Source organism: Rhinolophus hipposideros (assembly GCF_964194185.1).
Source record: "Rhinolophus hipposideros genome assembly, chromosome: 9".
Classification (NCBI taxonomy): domain Eukaryota; kingdom Metazoa; phylum Chordata; class Mammalia; order Chiroptera; family Rhinolophidae; genus Rhinolophus; species Rhinolophus hipposideros.
This window is the reverse complement of record NC_138055.1, coordinates 50724382-50737221: the sequence shown is the minus strand read 5'-3', so window position 1 is coordinate 50737221 and position 12840 is coordinate 50724382. Positions and strand designations below refer to the sequence as shown.

Genomic DNA, 12840 nt, shown 5'->3' with positions numbered 1-12840 from the left:
GTTTTTCCTGGTGGTTCTTTTTTCAGTCTCTGTTGTTGTTTCCTCCTTAGTCTCCTAAACTCTTAACGTCAAGGGCTCAAGGGCTCTTCTCATTCCTATCTACACCAATTCCTTGGCTGATCTCCAGTCTCTTGCTCTATATACGCTCTATACACTGATATAAACATATGTCTCCAATTTAGAACGCTTTCCAGAATTCCAGACCGACATACCCACTGTCTGTGGGCTTTCTCTGCTTGGATATATGATAGATTCCTACACCTAAGCTCCTAATGTTCCTGCCTAAACATGCTCCTCCCCTTTATCATCTCAGTTAATGACAATTCCATTCTTCTAGAAGCCTGGGCCCAAAACCCTGGAGTCATCATTAGCTCTTAGCTTTCTATCACTCCCATCAATCCATCAGCAAATCCTGTCAGCTCTGCCTTTAAAATATACATATCAGTAATTTCAGCACTTTTCACTAGCTCCAATGTAGCCACTTTGGGCCAGTGCCACTGTCCCTGATTCTTCTGCTCCTGCCTACCGTCTACCCCTGGCAGAGCAGCCAGAGTGATCCTGTTAAAATGTCAAGTCATATCGCTTCTCTACTTAAAGTCCTCTAATGGCTTCCTATCTGTGGTAGCTTGTCCCCAGGATGGCTGCCATCAGTTCCTTAATCAATTGCCAGCCCTTCACGGACAGAGAGCCCAATCAAGCCTGCTCTCTGCCCTATGCAACTACTGATCTGCTTTCAGTCTCTATAAATTTTTCTTTTATGGCCTTTTCATAAAAGTGGAATTACATAATATGTAGCCTTTTTCATCTGGTTTCATCTTTGACTTAGCATGCTTTTGAGATGAATCCATGTTGTAGCATGTATTGGTATTACATTCCTTCTTATTGCTAAATAGTAGTCCATTATATGGATATAGCATATTTTGTTTCTCCGTTCATCAGTTCATGGATATAGGATGTTAGCTGTGGGTGTTTTGTAGATCTTTCATCAGGTTGAGGAAGTTCCTTTCTAATCTTTGGTTTTTGAGTTTTTATCATAAACAGGTTGTATTCTGTCAATGCTTTTTCTGCATGTATTGGGATAATCATGTGGGTTTTGTCCTTTATCCTATTAATATGGTATATTACCTTGATTTTAGGATGTTAAGCCAACTGTGAATTCCTGAGATAAATCCTACTTGGTAACAGTGTATAATCCTTTTTATATATTGCTGGATTTGGTTTGCTAATTTTGTTAAGGATTTTTGCAATGATATTCATAAGGGTCTGTAGTTTTCTTATAGTGTCTTCATCTGGTTTTAGTAACAGGGTAATGCTGCCTTCATAGAATGAATTAGGAAGTGTTCCCTTCTCTGTTTTCTGAAATTGTCAAGTATTGGTATTATTTCTTCTTCAAATATTTCATAGGATTCACTGGTGAAGCCATCTGGGACTGGGCTCTTCCTTATGGAAAGATTTTTTTAATACTAATCTTTTTTTTCTCTTTTTTTTACTCGATATAAATCTATTCAGGTTTCTGTTGCTTTTGAGTTGCTCTTGGTAATTTGTGTTTTATTAGGGATTTTTCTATTTCATTTAAGTTGTCTAATTTATTGGTATATTCACAATATAACCTTGTAGTATTTTAATTTTTGTAGGGTAGACATTGATATCTCCTTCTTTATTCCAGATATTGGTAATTTGTATCTCATCTCTTCCCCCCAACCCCCCACCCCCCACACAGCCACTCCCCCACACCCCCACCATCACCCCTCCCTATCTTGGTTAATCTAATTAAAAGTTTGATTTTTTTTTTTCAAAGAACAAACAATACAGAAGCATTTTTTCCTTCTGTTTTTGTATTTTATTGATTTCTGCTCTAATCTTTATTTCCCCTTTTTTTGCTTGGCTTTGGTTTACTTTGTACTTTTTTTTTAGCTTTTTACTTTAAGGTAGAATCTTGGGTTATTGATTTGAGACCTTTCTTCTTCTCACATAAGTGTCTCCCTAAAAGCACTTCTTAGCTGTATTCCAGAATTTTTATGTTTTCATTTCATGCAGTTCAAAATATTTTAAAATTTCCCTGGTGATATCTTTTTTGAACTGAGGACTATTTAGAAACCTGTTTAATTTCCAAATACTTGGGGATTTCCCAGATTTCTTTTTGTTGTTGGTTTCTAATTTAAGTCCATTATGGTCAGAGAATGTAGTTTATATGATTTGAATTATTTTAAATTTATTGAACACTTGTTTTATGTCCTGATATATGATCTATTCTGGAGAATGTTCCATGTGCACTTGGAAAGGATGTCTATTCTCCAGGCCTTGGTTGGAGTTCTATACATGTCAATCAGGTCAATTTGGTTAATAGTGTTGTTCAAGTCTTCTATATCCTTGCTCATTTTCCATCTGGTTGTTCTATTTGTTATTGAGAGTGAGGTATTGAAATCTCCAAATATTATAGAATTGTCATTTATCTGTTCAATTCTGTCCATTTTTATTTTATGTATATAATTATTATCTCTTCCTGATGAATTGATCCCTTTATCATTATTAAATGTCCCTCTTTGTCTCTAATACCATTTTTTTTTTTACCTTAAGTCTATTTTGTCTGATATTAATATAGCCACTCCAGCTCTCATCATTACTATAGCCGTGGTATATTTTCTTTCATCCTTTACTTTTATCTATTTATGTCATCGAATCTAAGATGTAGACATCTTATACTTAGATCTTGCTTTTTTATCCAACCTGCAAATTTCTTTTGATTGGGATGTTTAGACCTTTCACAATTAATGTAATTATTGATATGATTTGATTTACATTTGCCATTTTGGTATGTGTTTTCTATATGTTTCCTTTCTTTTTTGTTCCCCTATTCTTCTTTTATTGCCATTTTTTGTGTTAAATATTTTGAAAGTGCTGTTTAATTCTTATGTAGATTTTTTAATCATATATTTTTTAGTTTTTTTCCTTCTTGGTTACAATATACACTTAGTTTACTATTATCTATATTAGATTAATACTAACTTAATTTCAGTAAAATATAGAAACTTGGCTGCAATATAACTCTATTCCTCCCCCCTTTGTGTTATTATACTCACATATCACATACCTTTATACTAATATTATTATTGTAGTTTTATTTATATTACATAATATATTCCTAATGATTACCGTCATATATATCACATACATGTTATAACCCATCAGTATGTTGTTATAATTATTACTTTATACAATTTCACATCTTTTAAAGAAGTTATGTGAAGAAACAAGGAAATACATATTTATAGAATATTCTATATTAACCCACATACCTACCATTTTCAGTGCTCATTTTTTCTGGTGGATTTGAGTTACTATCTGATGTACTTTACTTTCAGTTTGAAGGACTCCCTTTAGCATTTCTTGTAGGGCAGATCTACCAGTAAAAAAATCCCCTCAGATTTGTTTATCTGGGAATATCTTAATTTCTCCTTCATTTTTGAAGGACGGTTTTATGAGATATAAAATTCTTGGCTGTTAGTTTTTCTTCTTTCACACTTTGAATATGCCATTTCACTGTCTTTCAGAGTCCATCGTTTCAGATGAGACATCTCCATTGTTTCAGGTGAGAAATTAGCTGTCATATTGATGTTGCATATGATAGTGGTTTCCTCTTGATGCTTTTAAGATTTTTGTTTTTGTTGTTGGCTTTCAACAGTTTCTATGTTGTGTTTAGGTGTGGTTATCTAGTTGGGTTTGTTGAGCTACTTGGATGGGCAGATTAATGTTTTTAATCAAAGTTGCCAAGTTTTTGGACATTATTTCTTCAAATATTTTTTCTGACTCTCCTCTTCCATTACACATATGTTCATATGTTAGATGTTGTCCCACAAGTCTCTGAGGCTTTCATTTTTTTTTCCAATTTTTATTCTTTCTATTCTGCAGTGGATAATTTCCATTGATCTCTCTTCAAGTTCACTGATTTCTCTTCTTGTGCCATCTTGAATCTACTTTTGAGCCCCTCCAGTGCATTTTTCATTTCAGGCACTTCTTAGCTGTATTCCAAACAAGCTGTATTAGCTTATTTTCACCTCTAGACATTATACTTTAAAATTTTAAAAATAATTTTAATACTTTCTTGTGGAGAATCTTTATTTGTTTATGCATTATTGTCCTACTTTCTTTTGATCCTCTAAACATGATTGCTTTTAGTTCTTGAAACTTATTTATAATATCTGCTTTGATGTCTGCCTGCTAAATCCAACTTCTGGGGACATTCAGAGATAGTTTCTACTGACTTTTGCTTTCTCTGAAAATGAGTCATACTTTCCTATCTCTGTGTTTTTTATTTTTATTTATTTATTTTAAAGATTTTATTGGGGAATGAGAACAGGACTTTATTGGGGAACAGTGTGTACTGCCATGACCTTTTCTAAGTCAAGTTGTTGTCCTTTCGATCTTAGTTGTGGAGGGTGCAGCTCAGCTCCAGGTCCAGACGCCATTGCTAGTTGCCGGGGGCACAGCCCACCATCCCTTGGGGAGTCGAACCGGCAACCTTGTGGTTGAGAGCCCACGCTCCAACCAACCGAACCATCTGGGAGCTCAGAGGCAGCTCAGCTTAAGATGCCGTGTTCAATCTTAGTTGCAGGGGGTGGAGCCCACCATCCCTTGCAGGACTCGAGGAAGTGAACTGGCAACCTTGTGGTTGAGAGCCTGCGCTCCAACTAACTGAGCCATCTGGGAGGCAGCTCAGCTCAAGGTGCCGTGTTCAATCTTAGTTGCAGGGGGCGCTGCCCACCATCCCTTGAGGGACTCGAGGAATTGAACTGGCAACCCTGCAGTTAAGAGCCCACTGGCCTATGTGGGAATCGAACCAGCAGCCTTCGGCGCTAGGAGCACGGAGCTCCAACCGCCCAAGCCACCAGGCTGGCCAGCTTTGTGTATTTTATTGAAAACTGAGTATTTTAAATAATATCTTGTAGCAACTCTGGATTCTGATTTTCTCTCTCAAGGCTGTCTTTTGTGTTTGTGTATTTAGTAACTTGCCTGGGTTAAATCTATGAAATCTGTCTCTTCTGAAGTGTATGACTACTGATATTTCTGCTCAGTTTATTTTTTCTTGTTTTTATTTTTGAATCTGGTTTCCTAGGGGTTGCCCATGTCTAAGTAGCCTAATAGTCAGCCAGTAATGGGACAGAAATTGTGCTCAAACCCTTCAAGCCAGTAAGGATTCCATCCTCTAATAATGAATTTGTATGCGGGCAGGGAAGGATATTCAAAGTTCAAGCTGTTTTCAATTATATTTGGGCTTTTACTTTTACTTTCCATTGAGCCCTTTCACAGCTTCTCTATGCACAAACCCTCCAGGTCAGCCAGAAGTATAGGTCAATCTTAGGCTCTCTGTTCTTAGCTCAGCCAGGAATACACTTGCCCCAACCACAACTGTAACCACAGGTAAGAAGAATCATTGGCCTTCTCCTGCTCCAAATCAAGTCGGAGCCCTCTTTGTGGCAGCAAAGCTGCTGGTCCCCCGACCTGGCAAAATCTCCATGCTGACTGGGCTGGAGGGAGGGCTGGGAAATGGGATTCTTACTCTTGGTAAGAATACCACAGATTCCCACTGTTATTTCTGAACTCCAGTAGTTGTTCAAGCACAACCACTTCGCAGATTATTACATGCTTTTGGTCGATTTTCAGAGTACTAAAAATGGCTGTTTTCATCAATTTTTTCCCCCCAGTTTTGTAGTTGCTTTTTAGGGGAGAGGATTTGCCCACCTCCTCACTTGTCATAGCTGGAAGTCCCACTGTCCTCAATAAATATATGATAAGTGAATAAACCCCATGTAATCTGTCTCCTACCTTTACCACTCTGTGGAAACTGTCCTACCAAAAATTATCAGTTGCGTCCCAGGCACTAAAACAAGCTCTGGGTAAGAAAGACCTGGGTTGAATTCCAGCTCTACTCAGTAATTGTGCATTTAGCAAGCATACTTATCTCTCCAAGTCTTGTTTTTCCCCCCTTCTAGTAAATGGTTAAAATAATGCCTATGGTGTTACTGTGAGGAGGGTGGGGTCTGAGTCAGCATCTGGGTGGATACTTCAGGGTTCTTTTCCAACATAGTGTTTAGCAAGAGGCCTGAGCTCCTATTCAGACTGTGAGTCTGGGACACCTCTTGATCTCTGTTATTACCCTTAACTCATTGGAGACATAACTAGTGGGAATGCAAGGATAAGATCATGAAAATCCTTTGAGACTGAATCTATTATACAACTAAAAGGTATTATTATGCCTTATTGTGATGTTCTTTAGGAACTTTGAGAAATCCCTCTCTCTGGGAAATTTTGGTCAGTGTAGAATTTCTAAAATTAGGGAAGCTCCTAAAATTACTCCCCTAGCTGCCTTTTCCTCTGGACATTTTAACCATTATAATGGTGCTATCTTCTGAAATACCAGGATTACAAATGTAAATCCTTCTTAATCACAAACTCTCACATTTTTAGGTGTTTCTTTTTCTAAGAACGGAAGGACATGGCTCCCACATCAGAAATAAAACATCAATTTGTTGGTTAAAAATGCAGAAGTAGGAACATGGCCAAATAGAATGCTTGGAATTTGAAATGAAAACAGTGTGGCGAGGCCACCACCATTTAGGGCCTTACTGGAAATATAGCTCTTTCTGCAGGAAATGCATGTTTAAAAACAGAATGAAAAACAATTGCTCCATGTTCTCTTAAATTTCTTCCTTATTGTCCTTCCTTTAATCAGCACGCACTATTTACCATTCACTGATGTTACTTGTTTTTTCACGTGTTAGCCAGGCTGCCAGCTCTGAAGACAGGCGTGGTAATTCTATGTATCCTCCTCGATGCCTGGCACTGTTCCTTGCTATCACCTGCAGTCAACAATTATGTTCATTTTTATTCCCTTACTCAGAAACCTTCAGTGACTCTCCACTGCGCCTAAAAGTGGTCCTCAGACTTTTTTTTCTTTTTTTGGTTGCATGTGCTTATCAACAAACTAATATATACACATCCTCTCTCTAATACAGACACAAGTAATTTATTTTAAAATTATTTCTATACGACTGTACTTCTATTTTATGTAAATTATAAACATCTACCAAAATAGAAAGTTTAAGAGGATGACATAAAAAAGTATACATGGGGTTTGTAATATTTTCTCTCTGCATCTCTTGCATATCTCTTCTTGTAGGATAACATCTACTTTCTTTTAAAACTATAGGCTTCAAACTTGAGAGTATACAGCATAGCACATGTAGTATTAAGGGGCTTAATTTCCAAATTCTGAACTACCAAGTATCCCATCTCCTGAAAATTACCTGCCTGCCTGATTTCTCTTTTCCAGCCTCCGCTTCCCAATTGCTCTGACCCTTCACAACAGAAAGGCAACCCTCAGCCATCCTGAACTTTGTCCCCAAATGAAGGGATGATTTGAGAATGCATCATGCTTGAGGGAGAATCTCTTGAGAGCCAAGTAGGAAATGCTGACAGGGTAGTTGGTAGCTTATTTCACCCCCTGGACAAATTCCCGGCAAGCTTCTGTGCCTTGGACAATGGCTATCTTAGAAGTCACAAGTGAGGTGGTGGAAGACATTGTACCGATATATTGTTTTTAATTAAAAAATGAAGCTAAACTTTTTCTGATACAAAAATAAGTCTATTTATACACCTGAAACTAGTATAAAATAATATTGAATGTGAACTATAATTGAAAATTTTTTTAGAGAACAAGAAATCTATTTACTGACTAGTTTGACCATGCAGACTGGTTTTGTCAATTAAGTCATATTTTCCACAAGTGGAAAGAGCTAGATCTGTGACCCAGGTTTTTGATGAAAATATATACACTCAGGCTCCCAGGTTCTCTGTCCTGTCTATGCCTGTGGATGTGCTTATGTTCCTCCATTGAAAACACCCTTCCCTCCCATCTCCAGTCTCTGTGTGTTGAATTCCTATCTAACACCTCCTTGGTCTGTGAGGCTAATTAGGCATTGAGAATGCAAAATGAACATAATAAAGGCCTTCGCCCCATTTTCATAGGCTATAAGGATCTAGTACAGGAGACAGACAGATAAGCAGTGACAAGATAGTATTACAGAACGATGATGGGAAACCATGAGGTGTTGGGAACTCAGCCAGGGGCACGTGGGGGCGAGGGGAGGTCAAGGAAATCTTCTCAGAGGAAGTGGCCAGAAAGTCAAGTCCTACTGAGGAGCAGGAGTTAGCCTGATGTTTTGCAGGGAGGGAAGACGAGAGGACTTATCTACGCTGAGAGAACAGGAATGAGTTGAATTCACATTGTTAAGGCAATTTCTCTGTGAAGTCAGAATTTTGACCACAAGAGACAAACTTATCTAACTCTAGGGTCCAGATATAAATTTCTACCAAGTTCAAGCTGTTTCATGTTTTTGAGAGAATCGTTACATTTACATTCTCTCAAAAGCCCAATTTAGAACAGGCTAAAAGTCAAGGGAGAGGTCATCTCTAGAAAAAAATGTCCTCACTTTTTGCCAAACACAAAATATCTGAACCCCATCCTCAAATGCTGGGGGATGAGTAGCCTTTTTATACTGGTTCACCAGAAATAGTGCCCAGCAAATACTCCTGGGACATCTGTGAAGAAAGTGACAGGTAGTTTGTGTATACGGCTCTGTTCTGAGGGTGTAAGCACCCTTTAAACAAACAAGTTAATGAAATAAGGAGAACCACCGAAGAGAAAATATTCAGTTTCCAAGGACTGCCTTTTGTCACACAAGAGGAAGAGACTGTGAGGGTGCAAGGTATCTGCTTCTCACTGCTGCACCTCTGATCCCCAAATAAGAGGCCCTGAAACCACCTTCACTAAGGGATGTTCAATTCTCCACTTCATGCCACCACTCACAGTGCTGATTTGTTATCAAGCTATTTATTTCTACGAAAGACTCTCTTCTACAGATGCATTAATAGAAGGGAGGCGTGATAGATGTGGCATTAGCCATCAAATATTTCCTATACTGGTCACAATTTGGTGCCCAATAACTTTTTGTTCATTCAAAATAGAAAACATACTCAGTCTTCTAGTTCTCTGATACAGTCCACCCATGCACCATCAGAATAAATTTTTATTTTATTTCTCACCCTGTTTTCTTAGTTATCTCCTTCAAACACCCATATGTAGGGTTAACATTTTCTCTATGACACCATTTACTATGGCAGTAGAATCAGGTAGGTCTCATCCATGAGGGCTTAGTTACTGAAGCACCAAAGGGTGTCCTTATAAAACACTGACTGTATCTGACAGTCACATGACATTGACCCCAAGGACTACATAACCAGTGAGGTTCCAACAGGCTATCTTGTTGGTAAAGCTACTTCATCTCTTTCAGGAAAACCATTATAAGCTCATCCCAGAACACAAAAACTCATTTTTGTTAGAAAGTTACTATCAAGTTCCGGAGGGTTAGAACCACGTTTGATAACATTTTTCCATTACAAATGTTTCCTATCAGTGATACCGTATTTTTCCAGATGGGTGGGCCAACTGTAATGTTGCTCTAAAAACTGGATTTCTATCAGTTCCCCAAGCATTTTCTGATTATGGCCTTTAACAAAGTTTGTAACAGTGGTGTCTGCAGGTTTATGTTGATGTCTATAAATGTGTGTGTGTATGGATTTAGACCGTTGTGTAGAAAGGGTCTGAAATCTCCTAAATAAAAAAATCTTCAAGTTAATCAGAACTGATTTAAGAGTTTGGAAAATGGTAGCAGGGCTTAGGGAGCTTATATCAAAACATGACCAAGGCCACATTTTAACATCTCCCCACTCTCAGATTAATTTTATGTCTGTCATCCTCTTCACCTTTAAAATTCCTTCCATTCAGCAAAATCAGTTCTATTCAGGAGAGCAAATACATTGTGACTGATGTTCCTGATATTGCCCTGTGTGCAGTGATGGAAAATTAGTTTTCCTTTTCAGCCCTGCATCTCAGAGACGTGCAGGTGTAATGAAATTATGTCTCCTTTTCTACCAAAGCCCCAGGTTTTCCTAAGAAGACATGTAAAAAACACATGCCAGTTCATTTACACCTCAAAACTGAGACCATTTTCTTGCAGAGGTCAGTTTAGTTGTTTTTTTTGTTTTTGTTTTTTTTTTGATAGGTGACTGCATGTGAATGCTACCTTGGTGCCAGAGCCTTTCCTGGACAAAGGCTGGGCCTTCACCCACAACGCGACCTCTCTTTCTCCGACAGGGCCTTGCAGTGTCGCGGCGTGTCCAGCAGATGGCGCCGCAGCTGAATTTTCGCGAGCCGCTCCCTACGCCTGCAGAAGAACCTGGAATAAACAGGAAGGAGAATTTTTTTGTTTTCAAGCACGCTAGTTTATAACATATATTGCCTTCTCTGTCGGGTTAGAAGATATTTTTATTTGACTAAGTTGAACTGCATTTGAGATATGTAAAAAGTCAGTGATTACGCAATCCTTTTTTTTTTTTTTTTTTTTTTTTTAGGGTTTCCACTCTTACAAAGGACCCAGTTAGAAAGTTTGCAAGTAGCATAAACTATCACATGGACATAGTGGTTCACGTCACCAGGGAGCGCTGGGGGAAAAAGGGCGGCCTCAGAAAAGACCAGCAAGGCGTGGCAGGCGGAAGCTTCGTTGGGCTGCGGCGGAAGTGACCTTGGTGGCGGGCAGGGCGGTGCCGCTGGCGCCCCGGAAACAGCGCCGCCTGCTGGTGAGAGGAGAGATAGCTCGGATCTCGCCAAAGCCAGCGGCGGCCCTGGGAACGCTTCGACCCGACACAAACATTGCAAACACCGCTGCACTCCGGGTGCGGGACGGCGTGCCCCCACCAAACAAAACTGAAAGTCCCGGGCACAACCACAGCAGCCTTTCTCTTGAGAAGAGAAACCTAGAAGCCCGGAATGGTTTTGGTACACGATGTTTCAAAGGGTTGGACTGTTTTTAATGCTTCCTAAAGCTAAACAAGGATGGATTTAATTTTTGTGGTATAATTGTCATTTAAGACAATCCAAATGAAAGTGAAAAACAGAACCTGAGAGAAGCTCCCTTTCATTTATCCTATCCTACTTTAAGTTATTCACAAAATATGAAAAGAAATGATCAGAAATCAAACTGGAAAAAACAGGCAAGGGGTTGAGTTTCAAGGTGGTTGCCCTTATTTCTCACTATGGCCCCTCATTTTTATTCCAGGATTGTTGCAATGCCATTTCTAGAGTCCCTCCTCCTCTCCCCACTTCCTTTTTCTCTTCAGTCATTTGACAGGAGCCTCTGCAACCATCTGCTTAGAACACGTCATCGTCATCCACTGGGAGAGAATTGTGGTACCACCTTTCTCCCCCTATGGCTGAAGCGCACAGAAAGGAGATGAGTTGCGCTTCTGCTCTTGCGCCAGCGTGATTGCTGGGAATTGTAACCTGCAAGATGATGTCAAAGTGCAGCTTCTCCCTTTTTATGCTGCACATAGCTTAATGTTGTCCTTCATTAAACAATCGGATGCTTTCTCCTACAGAGCCCTGTCCTCCACGTTGCCCAAATGATGTGCTAATAACCTTCTCGTCCTTCTACTTACAAAGACTCAGTGCATTAAGTGTAAGAATCATACATCTCCATTTTTCTTCGAGTAAGGGAGTGAAGATCCATAGCTGGACAGTTTCATTTGGACTAGTCATGCAGTTTATCAGGTCCCTGTTCTCTGATGTGAAAATTCCCGTCCTCCTTCAGGGCATAACTATCGGCATAAATTACAGGCTCTGGTTTGAAACAGGGCCCTTTCTTTTGTCCAGTAGCACCAGAAACACCACAATTAGGAACCCAACTGGAACAGAAGGCTTCTTTAGGGTCCTGGAGATGGAAGGTTGGGCCCCCAAGTCCTGTACATGACCATCTAGGCTGTAGCCTTCACAATCTGGATCCAAGTACGTGAGCAGCGAGAGAGCTCAGCATTTGGAGGACAAAGAGCAATGGGTATACAGTAATTTAGTGAACCAGGGTGTTAAACAAAAGTTTTAACTTCCACGGCTGAAAGTCTTTTTAAGAGAAAGGGTTTATTAGGCCATTGCTAGCAGAAGGAGGAGGAGGAGGAGGAGGAGGAGGAGGAGGAGGAGGAGGAGGAGGAAGAGGAGGAGGAGGAGGAGGAGGAGGAGGAGGAGGAGGAGAAGGAGGAGGAGGAGAAGGAGGAGGAGGAGGAGGAGGAGGAGAAGGAGGAGGAGGAGGAGGAGGAGGGTGAACACACAGTGTGATTTATAGAGGATGTAATACAGAATTGTATACCTGAAATTTATGTAACTTTACTAACAATTGTCACCCCAATAAACTTTAATTTGAAAGAAGAAGAAGAAGAACAACAACAACAACACTTGGGGCATGGAGTCTAAACCACCAGCAGCATGGTTATGCAGGAAAGACAACATGTCTGTCTTCCCAGAGTTTTGCAAGCACTTTCATACATCAAGCAGGGGGAGAAAGATGTAAGCCAGTCTGAAAAAATTTACATTAGCTATAAACAAAGGGGATGGAAAAAGGTGAAACAGGGCTCATTTTGGGATAGGCTCAACAGAGTCCTCAAGGAAGAAGTGTTTGCTCCTGTGGACTAGCTCTGGAGAGCAAATTGGAAAGTTCATGTGTAAATAAAAAGTGGAAGCTCCTGAGGTTCTATGGTGCCTGGCTGTCTTCTCTTTTGGGTAATCGTGGAAATAGCCACCTGGAAATTAATCCTAAATTCCAACAGACATACAGAAAATGTGAGCAGTCTTTTGTCAGAGCTGGTCCACAGCTATTAACAAGCTAAACTATTCTGTCTCTTCAGCCACTGTAATTTTAATTTAGATCATCTCAGAATTTTTTTTAATTTTTTTTT

At 39.5% G+C, this 12840-nt stretch overlaps 1 protein-coding gene across 6 annotated transcripts in view; it reads right to left on the bottom strand.

Moving 5' to 3' along the window:
- The window catches only part of TUBA1C (tubulin alpha 1c), a 121047-nt gene that overhangs the window by 19597 nt on the left and 88610 nt on the right, over positions 1 to 12840 (bottom strand). For all 6 annotated transcript variants that reach the window (XM_081058320.1, XM_081058318.1, XM_081058317.1 and 3 more), the window contains one exon: positions 10143 to 10295. The gene's annotated coding sequence lies outside the window, so the exon portion shown is untranslated. The remainder of the gene's footprint in view (positions 1 to 10142; positions 10296 to 12840) is intronic.